General features: G+C 35.1%; 1 long non-coding RNA gene and 1 other non-coding gene across 2 annotated transcripts in view; one reads left to right on the forward strand and one right to left on the reverse strand.

Moving 5' to 3' along the window:
* Positions 1-21,941, forward strand: part of C16H8orf34 (uncharacterized protein C8orf34) — a 451,907-nt gene that overhangs the window by 244,552 nt on the left and 185,414 nt on the right. The gene's annotated exons all lie outside the window — the stretch shown is intronic.
* The window catches only part of LOC118148384 (uncharacterized), a 30,691-nt gene continuing 14,224 nt past the window's right edge, over positions 5,475-21,941 (reverse strand). The window contains exon 3 of the long non-coding RNA XR_004735193.3: positions 5,475-5,601. This is a non-coding gene — a long non-coding RNA (uncharacterized LOC118148384). The remainder of the gene's footprint in view (positions 5,602-21,941) is intronic.

Below are 21,941 nucleotides of genomic sequence, written 5' to 3' on the forward strand. Positions count from 1 at the left end.
CTCTGTCCCTCTGAGTTCTTGCCCTTGCAAGGTTCTGACCATTTTTTTTTTAATGGCCATGATTGTGCATAATGCCCTGATACTTTCAGGTGCAGAGACTGCTTTTCCTTGGTTCATCTCACATAAGTGAGAGGGGTTGATATTCCTAAAAGACCTTTATCAAATTCCATAGAAGCACAAAATGAAAATAACTGATGGAAGTAGAATTTTAAAATTTGCTTTCTTCATTCTTTAAAATGTAGATAGATACAACAAACAGGTACATTTAGACCTAACTTAATTTTTCTTATTGTAATATAAAGAAACTTTAATTCCAAAGCATTTAATCCTTTAAATTTGGCTTTCTTGGCTCTGCTGCTTCCCAGACAATACCTATCTCTTGGCCAGCTAAACTTTGACTACGATTTTGTCCTTTATTGACTTCAAGAACCAGTCTGATGGTTTGTCTTACCTCTGTAGAGAAAAGCTGCAAAGTAAACTTTCTATTTATTTTTATTAAAGTGTTCCTTATCTTCCTATTCCAAGTGTGCTCTGCAGATCAGCAGTGTTAGTAGCATCTGGGAGCTTGCAACAACTGCACACCTGCATCCCATCACCATTTGTGGTCCAAAGGCAAAGCCTTCTAAGGGTGGATGACCAAATACATGAATTTCAGACTAAGGATGCCAAATATATGGCATATATGCGACTACTTTCTTATTCCACAATCCATAGTTTCAGCAGTCATCCTTAAATGAGAATGTTACTTTTCTTCGTTGACCTCAGACTGACTGAAACAAATTCTCAACCTAGCACTCCAAGCAATTTTTACTCTGGATTCAGATGAAATCTATTCATTATACCTTATCTAAGCCATCTAGGCTCAGGTTATCAATTTTGTTCACTCTTAAAGAAATCTAAGACAAATGAATTACTTTATAAATGGCTGCTCGTAGGGTTAATACAATGCAAATTCATAGGACGGAAACAGAATAAACATATAATGAGTAATAAAGTATACATATATAGTACATGAGAGAATTATTCATTTGCGGAACTATAAAGATTATTTTGGGCAAAATCTCTGCAGAACAAGAGCAGGTTTTTTCTTAAATAGAGGAACAGAATGTCAGAGCTTTAAGGGATATAGATTTTTAAATCCCTGTCTTTTCAATGTATAAAAAGAAAAGAAGGTGAAGTGAAAGGGGCAGGGGTGAAGGAGATGAGGAGGATGAGGGGAGAAAAATAAGAAGAAAAGGAAGGAAAGAGACCTAAAGTGCTTATTTAATTTATAAATAGTTGCAGTTGTTCATATTACACTAATGTTTAATCATTAGATTTGGGTTTTTTAACTTAATTGGAAGTCATTAAAATACCCAGGAAATGTTATCGTGAATGCTCTCAATACAATGATTACATTATACTTCTGGCCCCAATCGGGTTGATCCAAGTTCAGAGTGTGCTCTAGCTTTAACACTTCGATTGCAGTAGAGGATGCAAGTCATAAGAATCTTAAGTGGTAGAACATTCAAATTGTTAGCTCTGTCTACAAGTATAATCAATGCCTACTACTACTCAAAAGGAGATAGGAGATAGGCCAATTACTTCTGAGAAAATGTAAAAGTAAAGAATTTGTATGAAAGTTATTAACTTAGTGTGAAATATAATATTCTCCAGAGATAGCTTTCCTTGTGAACAGTGAAAAAAATGCTGATTTTTCTCATGATGGCAGTTGTCTATTCCCTAGGATTTGACATTGTTGAGATCAGAAAGAAAATCTTTTTCTTCTTTAATTCCCAGTGTCTAGAACATGCCTGGAACACATCATGGTAGATTACTCAAGGTTCAGTATGGAAAATCCCCTAGCTGTTTCAAGTACAGAGTGATTTAATATAGGAATTAAGTGTGTAGGGGAGGAAAAGGTTTTGCTTGAACCTCTTAGGGGTGTTGGCTACATCTACAAGGAAAACTGACAGACAGATTAACAAGAGAAAAGCATATACATTTACTTAATAAGTGTTATGGGACACGAGGACTTTCATAAGGAAGCGAAGATCCAAAGAAACTGATAAGCTTGTGTATTTCTTATGCAAGTTTTGATGACGTGGCAAAGCAGATGTAGTTGTGGAGAAGTAGGATTGGATAAAAAAGTACAATCTAATGGTCACAAACTTGGGAGAACTTAGCAAGGCCTATTTGTTCAGATCCGTTTCTGTGTCCATGTTTCTTTAGAAATAAAGATGTTTCTTTCTTCTGGGTACTGGGAGAGCACCTCTTAAGTGAGGATCTTATGATCTGCTTCAGGGGAAGGTCAGAAAATGTTTAGGTTATATGGCCTGTTCAGGGGAGAAGAATGAGGGGAAAGTGAGAGTATCCTTTCTGAATCTGCTATTTTCTCCAAAAACAAGGTACCATATTTTGGGGTAGTACGTCTTGAACTCCATTGAATGCTAACAAAATTATCGGAAAAGATGGAACAGCAAAAGTCAGGGTTTCAGCGTTTATTTGTATTTTTATTTTTGCTCATACTGCTGTGGTGCAAAGATCTTGAAGCTTTTGCTACCACCCAGAGATCAGGAAGCTTCATGAAACTACTGCCAAATTACAGCTGTCCTGCAGTCCCAAAGCTGGCCACAGGCAGTGGAGTACAGCAGAGCGCAACCGTTCACATTCCTGAAACAGGATGTCCAGCATTTCTGTTGTAGGGGAAAGAATGCTTTATCATTGTCCCACCTTCCAAATTTCTTGCCAGTACATCTCATTGGCAGAAGCAAATTTCATCCAGAATTCTAGCTGTAAGAGAGTCTCAGTTAAGCAGTTCTAAATCTTCCAACTCCTGTGATATTTGGGAAAGCACACACACACACACACACACACACACACACACACACACAGGATACGATTGGCACTGAGCAGTGTAAAGAAGGAAAAAATAAAATCGTTTTCTTTTATAGGAGTGTAAAGGCTGTGATACCTTCCATTAGCCATAAGAGTTACAGCTGATAATTCTATGACAAAAGTCAGAGTAACAGGAGAAAGGCATGCCTTGCTTAATCAGAGTTTCATGTGACACAGGAACCTTCAGAATGAAGACCCAAAGACCCAAGGGAAAACTTCATTTTTATGCTTAGACTCAATGAAGAGTGGAGAGCTATATGGAAATACAACTGGACAAAGAGGGAATGATCTAACAGACTGAAGCGGGGAAACTCAGCAAGGCCTGTCTGTTCAGATTTTTCTTGGCCTCTTAGCATGGCATTCCTTCCTTCCAGGTATAGGATACAACCCCTCTGGGAAAGAGTCTTATAATCTTAGGCTATAGGACAAGCGTAGGTTAGAGAATTTCTTTATGGCCAACTCCTAGCCAGAAAGGTGGGGAAGGTTAAAGCAATAATTCTGGTTTATATGATGGGCTTTGGGGAAGAGGTGTTCCAGTTTCTATGACCCACCTTGGAGAAGAGGAATTCTAGTTTTTATGGCTTGCTTTAGGGAAGACTGATGGGTGAGAGGCAGAGGGCAGGAGGAAACCAGAGTGACCTTTGTTCTGAGGCTGCTTCCAAGGCCCTTCCAGTGTCCTTTAGTTCAAAGTACTCAGCATACCAAAGCACCATGTTTTTGGGTATTGTTTGTTTTATGAGCTCCAGTTCTCTCAACCTTTCTAAGTTCTCCATTGGGGTCCCTGTAACAAAAGACAGACTAACAAGAGAAAACCAAACAGAAGTCGATTAACACGCATGTCACATACATCCATGGGAGATACCCAACTTGAACTTACATAGCATCTTCAACTACAACAATGAGAGGGTGTGAGGAGGCAGGTTATGGATAGGTAAATGGGAAAATAAGAGTAAGGTTTAGTATAAAGCTTTTGGTGCCTTCTCCATTGATAAGAGTCTTTTGTGATTTCATCATCTTTTTCCTTGCACAGAGTGGTAGATACTTTTACAAATGGAGATTTTTATTATAAATGTAAGTTTCCCTTACAAAAGGGTAACTAATAACTGTTTTTAGAGCTTTTCCTGTGTCTGCTGTTTCTCAAAATAATCCTTATGCAAAAGAGCCATATTTAAGATGGTATATTTTTGTCTCTTACAGTTATATTTTGGGGGTGTCATATTCTTATCTCCTGCAGCAGAAATAATAGCCAAACATATGGGAGAAGAATGATTTGCAGGAAGATAAATAGTATATATATAGGTGACTACCATGCATGAAAAACTGCAGTGGGCTCTATTTATTTAATGTAATGTTTCTAACAAAGTAATATTTCCACCTATACTGAAGCATAGAGAATTTAAGTAACTTGTTCAACTTCAGATAACTACTGCATGACAGAGCACATATTTAATATTTGAACCCAGTTCTCTCTGAATCTAAAACTTATTCCTTATTCACTCTATGGTGCTAGTCTCAACCAGTTCTTCAGGTAAGTAAAGACCCAGATACTTACTTAAATTATTACCCATTTTCAAATCCCCAGACTGATATATTTCAATGTATTAATTCACCTTCACCTCCATTTCTTTAAAGGTCAATAGGTCATGTAAATATATTGTTCTCACCAAAGGTATAAATCTACACTCATGTCATCAACAGCTGTGAAGACGTGTAACTTTCAACTACAAATGTTTAAGCACGAAAGAGTATAAACGATGCTTTTTATTCAAATTAGAACAAACTTAAAGTTTTCCTAAAATAATATCAAGATCCATTTTCATTTCCATATATATTCTTGTGAGGGAGAGTGGAAATGGACATGACAGGGATGCGGCACGAACACTGTCATCTGCTTAACCAATCCTGTACTCTTGGGAGCGGATTTTATTGATAGTTATGAATCTTAAAGTATGTTGTGTAATCACAAAAATTTTCAAAAAATTCTGATTATACCTATATATGTTATCTGCCATGTGAAAATGACATTTTTATCATGGAAGAAAAAATGTTTGAAAATTGTTAATGCAGAGTATTGAGGACAAAATTCCTCTCTTGCTGTGGGTTCACAGGTTATAATGGATTCATTAGTTCTCTTTATTCTTCAACACATATTTCCTACGTGCCTACTGTTCATAATGCATTGTATAGGTAGTATTAGAATATCTGTCCCTAATTTTTAAATGGTACCTTCAAACTAATCCACTCCACTTTGCCCCTAAACTCAACTGAGATTTTTGCAAAAAAGTTCTCCATCCTGATAGAATTCTCTGAGTAAAAAATTTGGATGGAACCTGATCAAAGAATGACTATAAACAAGGAGAAATGAATAAAGCAGTATTCCATATGGATATCCACTCTCCTCAGTAAGTGTTTTGTCCCACCAGCTGAGATACATAGCTTTCTATGGAAATCCGAATTGTATACATATAAATATCTATTTTATATAAATATAAAATATAAATATAAAATAGATATTTATATGTATACATTTAGATATTTATATTTGAAATACATTCATATATACATGTCCATACCTTCAGCGTTCTATCTCTGAGGCCCCAAATTCACATAAAGAGCAAATGCACCACAAAGGGAACAGCTGGGAATCATTAGCCATAATCATAGCCAGGATCAAGGGAAAACCCGGCAGGTGGAGTGTTCTCGTTAACAAAATTGTCCAGAAATCTGGAAAGAGAAACATTGTTTAAAACATGGGTCTCAAAATAAATCATGACTGTAACTTCCTCCAGTCTTGGTTTTCTTTATTTTCTTTTTCTAAAACCTGGTTCTTATTGCATATAAATGGAATATTTGGCATGATAAAAATAATAAACACGAATTGAGTTGTGATGAGACTTAAAGGATTCCATGGAGAACATGGACTTAGATACAGCCCTTTTCCGTCTGGCTCCACAGCCTATTAACGATTGCAACAGCATCCTGTGTTGTTTTACTGTGGAAATGTAGTGATATGACTAGGTGAAGAAATAGGATTCCTGGACTCTTAGGAAGGCCGGTCACTATGTGGGCTGTGGGAAGTTGCTTACTCTCTCTGAACCTCAAATATTGGGAGTTCTAACTAACACCCTTTTTAGTTATAAAATTCTGTCACTGAATGCTGATGCTCAGCATTGGGCAGTCTGAGAAGTGAACTTTAATTGCCCCTAGGATGCTTACATTTCAATCCATTGAGCAAAATGAAAAAAATTAGAAGTATGGTGAGTACATCTGCAGAAGAGAGCCAAAGAAAAACCACAAACATAGCTTCGTGGAAGTGATGAAGTGATGAAACAGTTAAAAAAAATGCTTTGAAATGTAAGAAGGAATTTTATGGGATAATTTACAAATTTAGTTTGGTGAAGCATGGGATAAAAGACATTTTCAGTATATAGTTAAATAAAGGACTGGATTCTCATTTTGGATAAGAGGCATATATTTGGTAAAATATTGAGGAGATAGGCAATAGTTTGTAGTTTATTTTGTAGTTTAGTTTATCCGTTATGAGTCACCTATAATGCATAACAAATTATTCTAAAGCCTAGTGGCTTAAAATAATAATCACTTACTATTTCACAGCTTGGGTGGGTCAGGAATTTGGGAGCAGCTTAGCTGGGCGGCTCTGGTTTAGGGTCTCATGTGAGTTTACAGTCAGTGTGTCAGCCAGGTTAGGCTGGGCAGGAAGGTCTGTTTCCAAGAAGGGTCACTCACATGGCTGTGAACAGGTGGCCTTAGTTCCTTACTGCATGGGACTCTCGTTAAAGCTGCAGAAGTGTCCTCATGACATGGCAGCTAACTACCCCCAGAACAAGCAATCGAGGAGGACAGAGACAAAGAAAGAAAGGCAGACAGACCCAAGTGGAGGCCACAGTATCTTTTATGAGTTAACCTCAGAAGTAATATACCATCATTTCTGCTGTATTCTATCAGTCTTTCAGTCCAAACCTGGTACACCACAAGCGGGGTTTAAATGGGAGTGTGAATACCAGGAGGGGGACTTTTGGGACATCCTGGAGGCTGGTTACCACCTATTAATACAAAGTATAATATTAAGCATTGAAGAAGGATGAGATTTTGATTCTAAGTATATATATGTAAAATGAGCAGAGAACAGAAGAAGAGATAGTCTACATCTGGCTTTGATTAATCCTCTTTACATTAGATGGGAGAAAAAGCCTCAATACATGTATATTTATTTAATATGCATTTAAAAAATATCTACATCTTCTATCATCACTATTTCAAAGAAAATATACCTTACATTAAGAAATCTGCATTTGTTGTTTGATATGATGTAGATTATTTCTTTACTGCTTAGTGTGGTTGACAAAGATCTTGTATATATGAAGAAGGGCCAGTTTGGCCACTTCCTTGTTGTTTGCTTATGTTTTCATTATTAGTGTTATTTTTAATCTGTAACTTCTATTCGGGAATATATTAAGCCATTTCTCTACTTTGTGAGGGCTAGTTAAACCGGAGAACAAAACCTGTTCATCCATTTAAGCAGTCCAGATAAACTGTAATGCATTGTGGCTGACTGAGAACAGGTGAACACAGACACACTGGATGGCACTGCTTCCTGGAAATCCTGCTCAACCTTCAGGGACTTCACATTCTTTCCCTGAAATTTGACCATAAGATACAGAGATAAATTGAGAGCACCAATGTTGGTTTATAACTAAAATAAAGATCGATTTATCTCCTTTTTGAAAACAAATAACAAGTTTAATATTTTCTTGTATTGTATGACTAAAGAGTTTCTCAAAACTTTTTTTGCCTCAATGAGCAAAGAAATAGGAACATGCCATCTAGATAAAAGTCAGCAAACTGTAGCCCAAGGGCCAAATCCAGTTCTTTGCCTGTTTTTATAAATAAAGTTTTATTCCAACTAAGCCCCAGACACTTGTCAACAAATTTTCCATGGCTACTTCTATGCTATGACTAATTGCAATACTCTCTATGGTCTGCTAAGTAGAAATATTTACTACATAGCCCATACAGAAAAAGTTTACAGCCCCTGTTTTAAGCACTTTAAATGGATGCTCAGACTCTGGTAAATTTGATGACAGGGCAGTCTAGTGATGAAAGGCAAAGACTTTGATTAGTCACATCTCTTCCTCTCATCCTCTCCAGCCTGGTGACCGTGGGACAATTACTAATTTACTGGGGTCACACTTCTCCAGTAATCTATTATAGGATTTTTTTTAAAAGGGTGAAATGTTATGTGTCAAACTGCCAAATTTAGTCTGTATTTAGGCAGTAAATAATGCCAAAACTTTAGGACACATTATTGAACAGATGATCTATAAGTAACAGAAATAAATAAAGGAACTTGATGCAAATACCTTGGAGCATTAGTATTTAACTTGCTTTTTCATTATATTATGTTATTAGCTTATAGAATCTGTGTTCGTTAATAGATTTCAATTTAGACCTCAAGTGGAATTCTCAGGAATTGGCTCTGGCCCTTTTTGAACATTTTGCCAACATTTGAATGACACATGACAAGTTTAGCACCTTTTTGAGTGATACAAAGATAGGAAAGATTGATAAGCATTGTATAAAAAATATAGATTCAAGAAAACTTAATAGAATAAAACTAAGAAAATGAAATGTAAAAGATATAAATTAAAAAGTATAATATGGATTTAGTAACGACCACATTTAACTGCTGCTTCTGTGACAAAGAATAACTAACTGAATAACATGGCTACATGAAAAAGGAATTATCAGAATAGCATGGCTGTTTAAACAGGAGAAAGAGAGAGGAATGTGAGAAAGGTCATGAGACAGAGAGAGAGAATGTGAATGCAGATGTGAATGCAGATGCGAATGCAGATGCGAATGCAGATGCGAATGCAGATGTGAATGCAGATGGGAATGCAGATGGGAATGCAGATGTGAATGCAATCTCAGGCTCCATTCAAAGCATGAAGTGTACGAACGAATCAAAGGATGCAAATCTGGCCAGCTCATATTTTAGGTGTTAGTGTTTAATTTTAGATACCATATTTTTAAAGAGACACTTACCTACAATTGGAAAAGTAAAATTACATTTCTACACATCATGTTATGCTTATACGTATACCTACATATGCTGGGAATTGTTCTGATAGCTTTTACATGTGACGACTATAATAGCTGCCCTTCCCATCAAACATGTTGAGTGGATTTAAGGGAAATCTAGCTGTCTTTTAGCTTGAACCTGTGTATATATCTCAAGTGGGTATTATTATTTCTCTTTTACATGTTAAGACAGTGAATTTCATGTGGATAAATAATTATGATATAAAGACTATGACATGATACTGCTGCAGAAGTCAGGATAAAAAGCATATAGTATAAAGCATATATTATATAGTGTGGCAATATATAAACAATTTAATGCATGATAAAAGAATAAAGGAATATGCATTAAAATATTAACATTTCAACACGAATCTTGTATTTAATCAATAATACTTACTGCACTTGGATCAGATAGTGTTTAAGGCCATAGAGGTGTAGTGGTAAACAAATATTCTGTGAATGTTGGGGAAAAGAAATTTTCCCGGGAATTTACAGGAAAATGAATGAGAACAGGACATTGAAAAGTCTAGCAACCCAGCTGAATGAGGAAAGACCAAAGGAACTGTAGGTATTACATGCAACAAAGCCCAATGTGGGGTCACTAGCTAGGTCTTTATGCATTTGAAGTGGAAAATTGCAGTTTCATTTTACATGGCACTCATAATTAAGACTAATGACAGAAAACTGATAAAAGATTGATTCCAGCTCCTCACTAAGAACAACTTACAAGACTAAAACTTCTCTAACAGTGGGCGAGATCAGAAGTCAGTGAGCTTTTTCTGTAAAAGTTCAATTAAGTATTTTCTTCTTAGCAGGTCATATGGTTTCTGTTGCCGACTGTCAACCCTGTCACTGTAGCTCAGAGCAGCCACAGACAGTATGTAAATGATTGGGTGTGAATGTGTTCCTAAAGGATTTTATTGGCAAAAACAGGCAACAGGTTAATTTTGGACTGCAGGCCACAGTTTGCTTACCTTGGACTAGACTAATTTCCAAGGCAATAAACAGCAAATGGGCAGGCACAAACAAGTAGGCTACCTATCAATCACATTGACCAGGGATTTTGAGGATAAACTAGAGAATATTACTTAAGGTTCCTTCAAAATCAAAGATAAAGTAACAACAGTCAATTTCATATTATCTGTCTGTCTGTTTGTCCATTCATCCATCTATTTCTCTCTTTCTTATTTCACTGCATTTGACTTCTATTTAGCCAGAAATATTGGTTTATGTTAAGGATGCTAAGATTAATATAATAAGAAAACAGAGAAAGAAAGAAAGAAAGGAAGAAAAAGAAAGAAGGGAAGGAAGAAAGAGAGAAAGAGGTGGGAAAGGAAATAAAAAAGGAAGGAGGAAAGGAAGAAAGAAAGAGGTGGGGGAGGAAATAAAAAGGAAGGGGGAAAGAAAAGAAAAAGAACGAAAGAAGTAAGAAAAAGGATAAAAGGAATGAAGAAAGGGGGAGAGAAAGATGGGGGAGGAAGGAAGAATGAAGGTAGGATAGGAAGAAAGAAAGAGGGAGAAAGGAGAGAAGAAGAGGAAGAAGGAAAGGAGAAAAAGAAAAGGGAGGGAGGATGGAAGAAGAAAGAACAAAAGAAAGAAAAGATGGAAGGGAGAGAAGGGAGGGAGAAAGAAAGGAAGGAAGGATGGAGGGAAAAAGGAAGAGAGAAAGAGAGAACGGGAATGAGGAAGGAGAGAGGGATAGAAGGGGAAGGAAGTAGGAAGAAAAAAAGGAAAAGAAATGAGTGACAGAGGGAAAGAGGGAAGGAAGGAGAAAAGGAAGAAATAAGGAGAAGGATGTTTAGCAGCATCCAAGGTATAAAAGAAAAATTTTAAAAAAAGGATGAGGAGAGAGGAAGAAGGGAAGGATGGAGGGAAGAAAGAGAAAAGGAGAGAATAAGAAAGAAAGAGAAGGAAAGAATCAAAAGAGGGTGGGACAGTAGGGAGAAAGAAGGGAAGGAAGGGAGAGAGGAAGGGGGAGAGATGGCAGGAAGGAAGGAGGGAGGAGAAAGGAGAGAGGAAGAGAGGGAAAAGGGAAAGATGGAGGAAAGAGAGAAGAGTGAAGGGAAACAAAAAAATCTATAGTATAACTTTTCAGTTTTTCAGAAACAATTATATTAAGAAAAATATTTCTTATTCCCTTTTATTTTCATTAACCTAACATATCTGATCTTTCAAGCAGGTCATAAAATTTTACTATAAGCCCAAAGTACAGAGAACTCAGGATATTAACTAATGTAAATTCCTGTTTTAGTGGAACAGGAGGAAAATGTGAACATGTTTGGCAGAGGAGGATGGTGGGAAGGAGAAGAGCATGGGTAGCTGAAAGAGTCCTAACTTTTATCCCCTGTCAAAGCCAACTCCAAGATATTAAAGTCATTAAACTTTTAAAATTGAAATCATTGAAGTTCTTAAAATATCCAGCTACATGCAGAAGCCCCCCAAGGTTTGAGTGTGAGTCTACCTAATCAGTAGGAAGCTTGAGGGTTCTAGAAGATGTACAGCGCTTAGCTCAGAGCTTTATCAATGTAATGTGAGAGCAGCAGGGCAACTCCAGCACAGGCAAATATCTAGTGAGAACTGAGGCAGCTCCTGAGGCAGCTCTGAGGCTTCCCCTGGCCAGCGATGTTAGGGACAGGCCTTGGACCAACTGAGACCACACATGGGCTAGCAAAGGCCTGAAGTTAGAAGACGCTATCTTGTGGGGGATCTCCGGCTGGAGGCCATGGGCGCCAGTATGGCATTCCAAATAACCCAGATGAGACCTATCTCACCACCAAGGAGGCCCGAATCAGGCCAGCCACACTGCATGGGAAACCCATGCTAATTTGAGGCCGGTCATGAGGTCTTGGGAACTCCTCTGCATACCCTGCCCTCATCTTGGAAGGGATGAAAATCTGATAAGCTGAGATATGGCATGGAAAGGTTTAAGTAATTCAGAAGGAAACCACTGAACCAAAGGTCCTAACACTTTTATTTGGAAAATAATGTTATTGATAACTTCTTTGCTTCTTCTATTAGTAGGGTAGAGACCATGAGAGGAAGATTAGATTTAAAAGAATATTCAAAAGCTACATTTTCTTTGCATGTTTGAGCAATATCAAGTCAAATTTTAACCATGGAATAGGAGTCTGAAAAAAATCTCTCACTTCTGCTTTAAAGATAACTGAGCCCCACCTCACTAATATTATTCATGGGATTAGTTTCACCTTCATAGTGAGACAAAGTAGACAGGGAAAAAGGAATGCTTAACTGTACTTCTTAATATTTAATAAATAGTAGGTCCTGTAAAATTGACAGGGAGGGGAAAGAACAAGCTAAACTATAGGCTGATGTAACATACTTTATCTTACGCATTGTAATGTAATCTCAAGAGATCATTGAGTTGACTAAAACTATCTCATTAGACATTATGAATGATTATATTGTCTATAAGAAAATACTATTTCCCAAGCGCATGTCATGTGACAGGCACAACTCTAACTGCTCTTACATGACCTGTATATGCCTGTGATATTCTCACTATTAAAATATATGCTATAATTTACATTTCGCAGATGAATAAAATATAATTCAGGGAATTTAAGACTTTAAATGAATTGCCCATGATCAGACTGTTACTAACCACTGGCCTCAGATACTGTATAAGTTCATTAACTCAGCTGTCTTTCATGAGTAAGATACTTTGTTCTTAAATTGAGCAAATTGTTCTTATATGTGTGTGTGTGTGTGTGTGTGTGTGTGTGTGTATTATACTGCACTGGGTGACATTACTATTAAAAGGAACCCCCAAAGAAGATAATCTTACTATAAGTAAAATCACAGTAAGTTTCATTTTTTAAAAATTTATAAACTTTCAAGTGTATAAACTTACAAGTCGACCTTTGGCCTCAGTTTATAACTCACTCATACATTAGTCCCTGCAATGTCTGTACTTATTTTATAGAAAGATTATTTTCCTTTCATCCTCTTCGTGTTTTTTCTCCATATTTTCCATATAGACATCTATAGTAATATATTTAAATTTTTTTAAATTATAATTCATTATTTAGAGTCAAAAAATTTTATGGCATTTTGATTGGAATTATATTTAATCTGTAAGTCAATTTAACATATCTATTCAACTTCATGTATAACTTTTAATGAGTTTTTACATGTTTCTTCATAAAGATCTTGGGCTTTTTTGTTAGGTTAATTCCTGGATAGTGTATTGTTTGGGCTTTTATTGTGATTGTATCTTATTTTCAAAACTCTAGTTGGTTACTGCTAGCATAGAGGGATGGTTTTGAGTTTTATAAGTTAATATTTTATCTCACAAGCTTTCTGAATTCTGTTATTTATTCTAATTTTGTGTTACTTCTGTTAGTTTCTTCTGTAGTTTATCAGATGAATAACTGCAATTTATCACTTTTTTTGTTTTTTTTTTGTTTTTTTTTTTTTGAGACGGAGTCTCGCTCTGTCGCCCAGGCTGGAGTGCAGTGGCACAATCTCTGCTCACGCCAACCTCCTTCTCCTGGGTTCAAGTGATTCTCCTGCCTCAGCCTCCTGAGTAGCTGGGATTACAGGCACCCACTACCATGTCTGGCTAATTTTGTATTTTTAGTAGAGATGGGGTTTCACCATGTTGGCCAGGATGGTCTCCATCTCTTGACTTCATGATCTGCCTGCCTTGGCCTCCAAAAGTGCTGGGTATCTCTTCTTTTTTAATCCTTCCATTTTTTGTTGTTTTTCTTCTTCTCATTCGATGTGTTGAGCAGTGGCTATCATGGTGGGCTTCGTTGTCTTGTTCTCAGTAATAACGGGAATGCATCTCAAGTTATCTCTGTTAAACGTGATGTTTGCTGTAAGTTTTTGTTATTAAACTTTTATCAAGACATGAAGTCTTCATATGCTGTTAGCTTTTCCTGAGATTCATTGATTGGAAGTGTTTGCTAACTGTTATCAAATACTTTTACTATGTCCACCTTGTTGATCATGTGCTCTTCTCTTATTAGTCTATTAGTGTAATCAATTATACTAATAGATTTTTGTGGTGTAAGAGTATTGTTTATATATTTATGGTTGTTTTAGTATAGAATTATAATGAATTAACTAATCGAGTATTTTTATATCTATCTTTATGTGAAATTTAGGCTGTACATTTTATGCTGTTTTCAAGTATTGGTCTTAAAATGAAATGAACATTTTTCTCCTATTTTTGGAGACAGTTCTTTAATACAGAGGCTATTTATTATTCCATTAAAATATGCTGGATTCATCTTTAAAACAGTCTGGGGTTTTTTGTTCTCACTTGTGTGGAGGAACTTTTTTATTATTATATTTTTCAATCATTTAGTACTTATTAGTCTAGAAAAATTTTTTTCTACTAATTTTTTAAAAAATGTTTACACTGGTAGTGTATAGTTGCTAATAAATAGCAACTATACACTGGTGTGTCTGGTGTGTCTTTATTTTCCTGTTTAAATTTTGTATTTTGATCTTTTGCAGCTTTTCACTTATTTTTCTTTTTCTGTCTTGCCAAAGATTTAGGTATCTATTCATCTTTTCAAAAAAGTACCTTTTAGTTTTATTAATCATTCTGTTTTTTATTGTTTGTTGTTTTTATTCAGTGATTTCTGATCTAGCCTTTATCATTTTATTTCTTTAGTATTCTTGGGTTTATTATCTTAAAATTCTTGTTTTTCAATAAGCATGTTCAACTCTCTTATATTCCTTCAGTGATGACTTAGTTGTGTCCTGCAAAATTTGATATATGTTTTTCATTTTAATTAAGTCCTAGCTATTATTTAAATTTCCCAAAATGTTCTTTTTAAGCTAAGAGATTATTGGATACTATTTCATGTAAGGACAGAAGAAGTTTTTGAAAAATAATTTTTTAGTTATACTTTATTGGGGGTCATAGAGTATTCATTGGTATTTATTGAGTGTCTTGTGGCCTTGGGATATTTTTTAGAATGTTTAAAATGTGCCTGTCTCTGATTGGCCATCTAAAGTTCTATATAGCTGGATCTTGGGTATAGTAAATGTGTTCTCAAATGTGCTCTCAAATGTGCTCTGTTTATTTTTCATCCCCTTGGCCCATGAATATCTGTATTTATCTATTTCTACCTTGATTGTCCAGTATTGCTTTATATTTTTAAAGACAAGGTTAGATCCATTTGTGGGAATGATGATTACAGCTTCTGGATTTAGTGTTCCCTTTATTTAAATATGATTTCTTCTCTCCTCTTATGATGTTTTTCTATATGAAATTATCTTTTATCTAAAGAATATGTATTTTTATTTCAACATTTTTTTTTATTTAGGAGGTAGATGTCCAAACTTGTTACATGCATATATTACGTGACACTGAGGTTTGTAGTACAAATGATCCCATCATCCAGGTAGTGAACATAGCATCCTGTAGGAAGTTTTTCAACCCTCCCTAAAAATATTAAAACAAGTACTCTAGATTCCATTGCTTATATCTTCATAGTTCATCAGTTTCATATACTTCTATATTCTACCTTTCTACATTTTTCTCTTTTATATTGCTTTTAGACAATATAATTCTGGGTATTTTAAAAATTCAATGTGAGAGTCTTGGACTTTTGAACAGTGAACTTAGCCCACTCTCCCATCAGGGAATATTTCTGCTATCCTGTTTTAAATGTTCTGTTCTTTATTGCTTTATTTTTTTTCTGATTTTATACCTTCAATAAGGATAGATAAATTTTAATCCTGCTGGCTTGGTGGTTTAAAACTTACAGATTTTATTTTTACCTTATGGTATTTGCTTCTAATTTTTTAAGATCAGTGCATATTTTTATCTTTTCCTATCACTTTTGAGCTAAGGCAAACGTGTTTGCTTGCTCTCACTCCCCTCTGAGCTCCCATCAGGATTCACTGGCTGATTTCATGTAGAGTTATAGTTTTGGGGTTTTACAATTAAAAATGGTAAAAAAATATTGTTTACAATAATAAACTTTTCTAAGTGATGTATTCACACTTACCTCCCAAATACTTTTAGAATCCTCTTTGATTCATTTTTCTCGTTATGGAATATTTTCTCTAATAGTTCTTTCAAAGATGTTGATCTTTACTCAATTGGCAATTGATCTTTGATGCAACTGTAAGGGTTCATATGTCTAAAAATATCATTTAAAAATTTTGCCCTTACATTAAGACAGTGATGGATAAAATTCTAGTTTGAAGTGTTTTTCTTCAAAAACATGTAAGTATTGTTGCTATTGAAAAGTCTGATGCCCTTTTCATTGTTTTTGTAGACAATCTACTCTTTGTCTCAATGCTTTTAGAATTTTCTTTGCTCTCAGGATCCATACATTTCCGTATAATGTTTCTTTTGGGGCATGGGGGACATTTCTTTCTCTTAATCTATTTTTTAGATATTTCCTGGATAAATCATTTGAATCTGAAGACTTGCATGTTCAAGGGAAATTTCAGGCATTATTTCTTCAAATATTGGCTTCATTCCGTATTGTTTTCTCTCCACTTGAGACATCTATCATATAGAAATTAATACTTTGGTTTATATTATCTATATTTCTTCATTTTTAGAAATTATTTTCATCTCTTCATTCCTCTCTGCTACGTTTAGGCAAAAATTCTTAAAATTATTTTCCAGATCATGAGTTGATTTTTTTGTTTATATTTGTATGCAGTTATTTATTTCAAATACTGCCTGATTTGTTTTCTTATCCAATATTTGCAAGTGGTCTTTTTTCTTCTAATTGTTTTTATTACATGTTTCCAATATCACCCTTTATCTCTCTGAAGACATCCATTATGATTATTGTTCTATTGGTCTTCTAAGCCTACTTTCTTTGCTACAGACTATTCCGTTTGTGTGTTTCTTTTTATTGTACTTTTGCCCCTCGAGTGCCATCAGATTTCTTTCCCTGTCAGTGTATATACCCTTTGGTAAATTCAATTGATCCCTCGCAAAGGGAAAAAAAGTAAATTTAAGGAGTTAGAGAGGGAGGTGAGATAGAAAACCTCTGGTGTGGGAATGTGAACTCAACTACGACCCTTTCTCTCCCATCTCCATTTGGATAGTCATATTTCTCAGATACTTCATTTTCTAGGGACTCTTTCATATCATGATTAAATATTATAACTCTTACTCTGAAGACATTTACCTTTAAAAATTAATATATTATTTAAAAATGCATATATGGTTGTCAAGAACTATGAACAGTCTGAGATTTTTACTCTACTTGCAAGCCAATAAGATAGTCTGCTACAACTTCCTGGGTGCTGGAAGAACACATGCGACTCCTATATAAGAGACAAAGGCCAATTCTTTACTCGCAGCAACAGTAGCAGCCAGAGTATCAGCATTTTCTTATGTGGGTTCTTTATACCTCCATTCCCATAGGTACACGATGAGGCCAGGTGACGCCTGCATATCTGTGTGTTAGTGCAGAATATTAACCCCAAGGCTAAGAAACCTCAGTCTTTCATAAGGGGCTGGAAGCAAACCTGCCCAAGTTTTGTCCTGCAGGGGGATGTTATCTCCAAACAATCATGCTTCTGCACCTTAGTGAGATACTCTTAGTTCCAAGGCTATGCATTATGCAAACATTCATATAGAGATAGTTCAGAACAAAAGGCTGACAAGGCATGAGAAAACACAAGAGACCTACAGAGAACTGTTTGCTATTATGGGAAGATAAACTATTTCAGTAATCAATTTAAAGAACTTCCCGAAGTAAGATAGTAGGATTTTCAATGTACATGTAGTTTCTACTAATCATTTAAGACTTTTAAAATTTTCTACTTTTTAGCTGAGTGTTGAAACTTGATTTCTTTATTTTTAGTTAAAGTAATGTTATACAGTCACATTGTTCTGGGAAACATTTGCATGTTTAAAGCCACACCTCACATGGTGGTGGGAAGTTTATGGTTTTTGACAGGATGTCAGATGAACCTCCTCTCATGAGCATGCTCCTGAAGGCAGGATACACCCTTGGAATAAGCAGCGAAGATGGCACCAAGAGGCACCTGTGTCTCACGCATGAGGGTGGGTCACATGTGCATTCTCATGTGTCCTACAGACTGGTGTTCAGATTATATTCTTACGGCTGGGATTTTTAAAATATGTATGAAAGAACGGGTTACTTATTGTTTAAAATGTATTTTTAGGGAATATCTTCATCTTCTTAACAAAGAACCTTATCTGTGTTGATTTAGAAAAGTGGTTGAATTAGAAAGGCATAAACTTTACATTGAAAGCTCATCTGTCTATTTTTCAATCCTAGAAATACAAATCCTAGAAAATTAGAGGAACTTAAATACATTCATCCTGCAGTTCAGATAATACATCTGCCAAATCAGAGTGGGGTGTGTGCGTGTGTGTGTGTGTGTGTGTGTACTGATGAAGGCAAATTCTTTCCCTCATTATTTTGGCATTCAAGGAAGAACCCCAAAGGGACTATCTTTACTAGAAAATTGATACTGTAAGAGCAATTTTTCTCATGTTTCAGATAATACTTTTAAACCCACATTAAGCTTTAAAGTAATATAACTACTAGGAAAGAGTAACTTTATTCCTGCTTCTTGTCATGGTCTGACAGCCGGTAGCACATATGTCTTAGTTCTAACTTTGTTTATACTGATTTAAAAAAAATGAAGGTGGTGAATACTTTACTTTAAAACCAGAAGGTTTTTTCCTTCATACAACTAGCTAGATTTTGAATTGTGATCTTCTTTTTGTTAGTACATTAAATACCATTAAAATTTTGGTAAAACTATGATAATTTATAAATTCAAAACAACATTAATCATTGTTTTAAAAACTTAAAAAGTAATGTTAAGCTAAGGTGACTACTTGGACACATTTGGATAACTTGCTCCTTCCTCACTTACACTCATATCAATGAACATAAACAATGCATTACTACTGACAACCAAGGAAGTCAGGAGCCGATTTTCTAATCCTTGATGCATTTCTGCTGGAAATAACGCAGCACAGATCAAAATGAAGACAGTCCAGACTGGCTTCATAATCCTTGATGCATTTCTGCTGGAAATAACGCAGCACAGATCAAAATGAAGACAGTCCAGACTGGCTTCATAATCCTTGATGCATTTCTGCTGGAAATAACGCAGCACAGATCAAAATGAAGACAGTCCAGATTGGCTTCAACTCTCCTTTGACGCTAGCAACACATTACCCGACTAATATCTCCAGATATCTAAGGGAACTGTGAGATGTACGTCATTCTAGACATAACATTTGAGATTACTTTTGCTTCGGAGATCAAAATCTATGGGTACTGGGGGTTGTTGGGGACCCAAGTTCTCTGTGTTATGCCTAGTGTGGCAAGTCCATTTCCTCAGAGAGCAAAGATCACCAGTGGGAAGAGGCCATGGCATAGCTAACCTTGCTGACATGGAGACAGAAATCTGGATCATGGCTTTAGGGTATCAACAAATATAACGAAGACACCGGAAACCAAACGAAAAATAGATTTCTCTCTTATGACTACTTGTTCTATCTTCTGCCCCATTCTAAGATCATTGTTCATTGAATGGCTGATAGAAATGTTCATTTGTAAGATCTTCCTTTTCAGACGTAAGAAGAGAATTCTAATAGCAATAGGTAAAGAATGAAGGAATCTGTAGAAAACTTGTCAGTTTTCTTTCAGGAAAAATAACAGATCTGGATAGAAAACTTGTAAGATATTAACCTCAAGAAAAATGAAAATGTTGTAGATCATAAAATAAATAGAAGATATAGAAGAAAGGAAGAGGATTTTCTTTTGTGAGGACAAGATGTGCTGTGTAAGAGACAGGTACATTTCACACATTTGTTTTGTATTCTCAACGTTGAGAAAATATGGAGTTTATGAAACCAGAAGTAAAAGAGAACAAAAGATGACAATAGAGTGAGATTAAGTGGAGCTCTAGTAGAGAAAGAAAAAAACTAAAATAAAAGCTAATATTAAGTTAATGTAGAAGTTCAATATTTCTTTTATCTGTTAGCTGCATAAAAAGAATAAATCCCAAAATACTACTTACCATAGCATTAAAGACATAAAATACTTATAAATTTAACAAAATTGAGAGTCTACATAAATGCTACATATACATTTCTGAGCAGTATTAAAGAGGACCTAAATAATACACATCATGCTTATGAAGTTGATGAATCAACCCCGTTAAGATTTCAATATAGTTATAATGCAGCTCCAATAAAAATCCTAACATGCTTTTAAAAATAAAAATTGTTAAGGAATTGCTAAAATTTGAACAAAACCACAAAAGTCTTAGCCAAAACTAATCTTGTAAAGGAAGAACAAAGTGGAAGATTCATACTAATTGAAATAAAAATTTACAAGCTACAGTAACCAAAACAGTGTTGTATTGAATTAGGGATATAAAAATGGGCCAATGTGAAAAAAAAAAAGTAGAAGACCTTTACATATGTAGTCTGAAAGGAAAGTCTTTTAAATAAATTTTGCTTGATAAGAATGAAATTTGTATTCTCCTTTAGAGAATACACAAAAATGAACTGAAAATGTGTTCTATCCATGGATGTAAATGCTAAAACTCTAAAATTTCTAGAAGAAAATATGGGATAATATATGCAAGGCTTTGGAGAAAACAGATTTATTAGAGAGGGTGTGAAATATACCTATTGTAAAGAAAAGTAGAAAATTGAAAATCATCAAAGTTAAAGTTTTGCTAACCAAATGTCACATTTGAAAAGATGAAAAGACAAAATTGTATATGTGTGCATATACAGACACACACACAAACAGTACATACCTATATGTCAAAATAATTTCTATGAAATTTTCATCAATAATTAAAACATAAAGAATCCACAAAAGTGGGGAAAACCTTAGACATTTCACGAAAGAATATACATCTATGGCCAATAAGAAAATAAAGACATGAAATGTGATCAATATAATCAGTCATCAAAAGTGTAAAGTATAACTACAATACCAAATTATGGCAAGTCTGTGGAGTAACTAGAGCTCCCATCATTACTGGCTGTTAGTATATCTCCTTCTGTAGACTTCTGAGTGGTCATTGTAGGTATTACAATACACACATGCAACTTATCACCGTCAACTGGTATTGATGTTTTACCACTTTGAGCCAAGTGTAAAAATCGTACTGTCATTCAAGTCTTTATTCTTTCAACCTTTAACATATAATTGCCTTAAATTATTTCCCCTTGCAGCACTGAACACCACAACAGATGGTGGTGTAATTTTTATTTCAAACATCATATATGATTTTAAAAGCTAATGAAAATAGTCTATTACATTTACTTCCATTTTTACGTGTTCCAAGGTTCTTATCTGAAGTTCTAATATTTCCTTTGTTATCATTTACTTACTGTTAAAATAAATCTCTTTAGCCATTCTGTTAGGGTAGATTCGTTAACAAAAAATTCTCATAATTTTCTTTGCCTGAGAATGTCTTTATTTGCCCTCTATTCCTAAAGCATATTTTTTGACAGATATAGCTTTACAGTTGACAGGTTTAAAAACATTTTTATTGATACACCATCTTTGTACATATTTATGGGGTATATGTGACATTTTGCTGCATGCATGGATATGTAATGATCAATTCAAAATATTTGGGGTATTTATTACCTTAAGCATTTGTAATTTCTATGTGTTGGGAACATTTTAAGTCCTCTTTCTAGCTATTTTGAAATACACAATATGTTATTGTTAATCACAGTCACTCTATTCTGCTATCAAACATTTGAACCTGCTCCTCCCATCTAACTGTACCCATTCACCAACCTGTCATTATTCCCCTCCTCGCACACATACTTCCCAGCTTCTGGTAGTCATCATTCTACTCTCTATCTTCATGAGATTAACTCTTTTAGCTCCCACATAAGAGTGAGAACATGCATTATTTGCCTTTCCATGCCTGGCTAATAGTTGGCAGTTCTTTACTTTCATCACTCGACAAATGTATGTCACTTT

This window comes from Callithrix jacchus, chromosome 16 (genome assembly GCF_049354715.1).
Source record: "Callithrix jacchus isolate 240 chromosome 16, calJac240_pri, whole genome shotgun sequence".
NCBI lineage: Eukaryota > Metazoa > Chordata > Mammalia > Primates > Cebidae > Callithrix > Callithrix jacchus.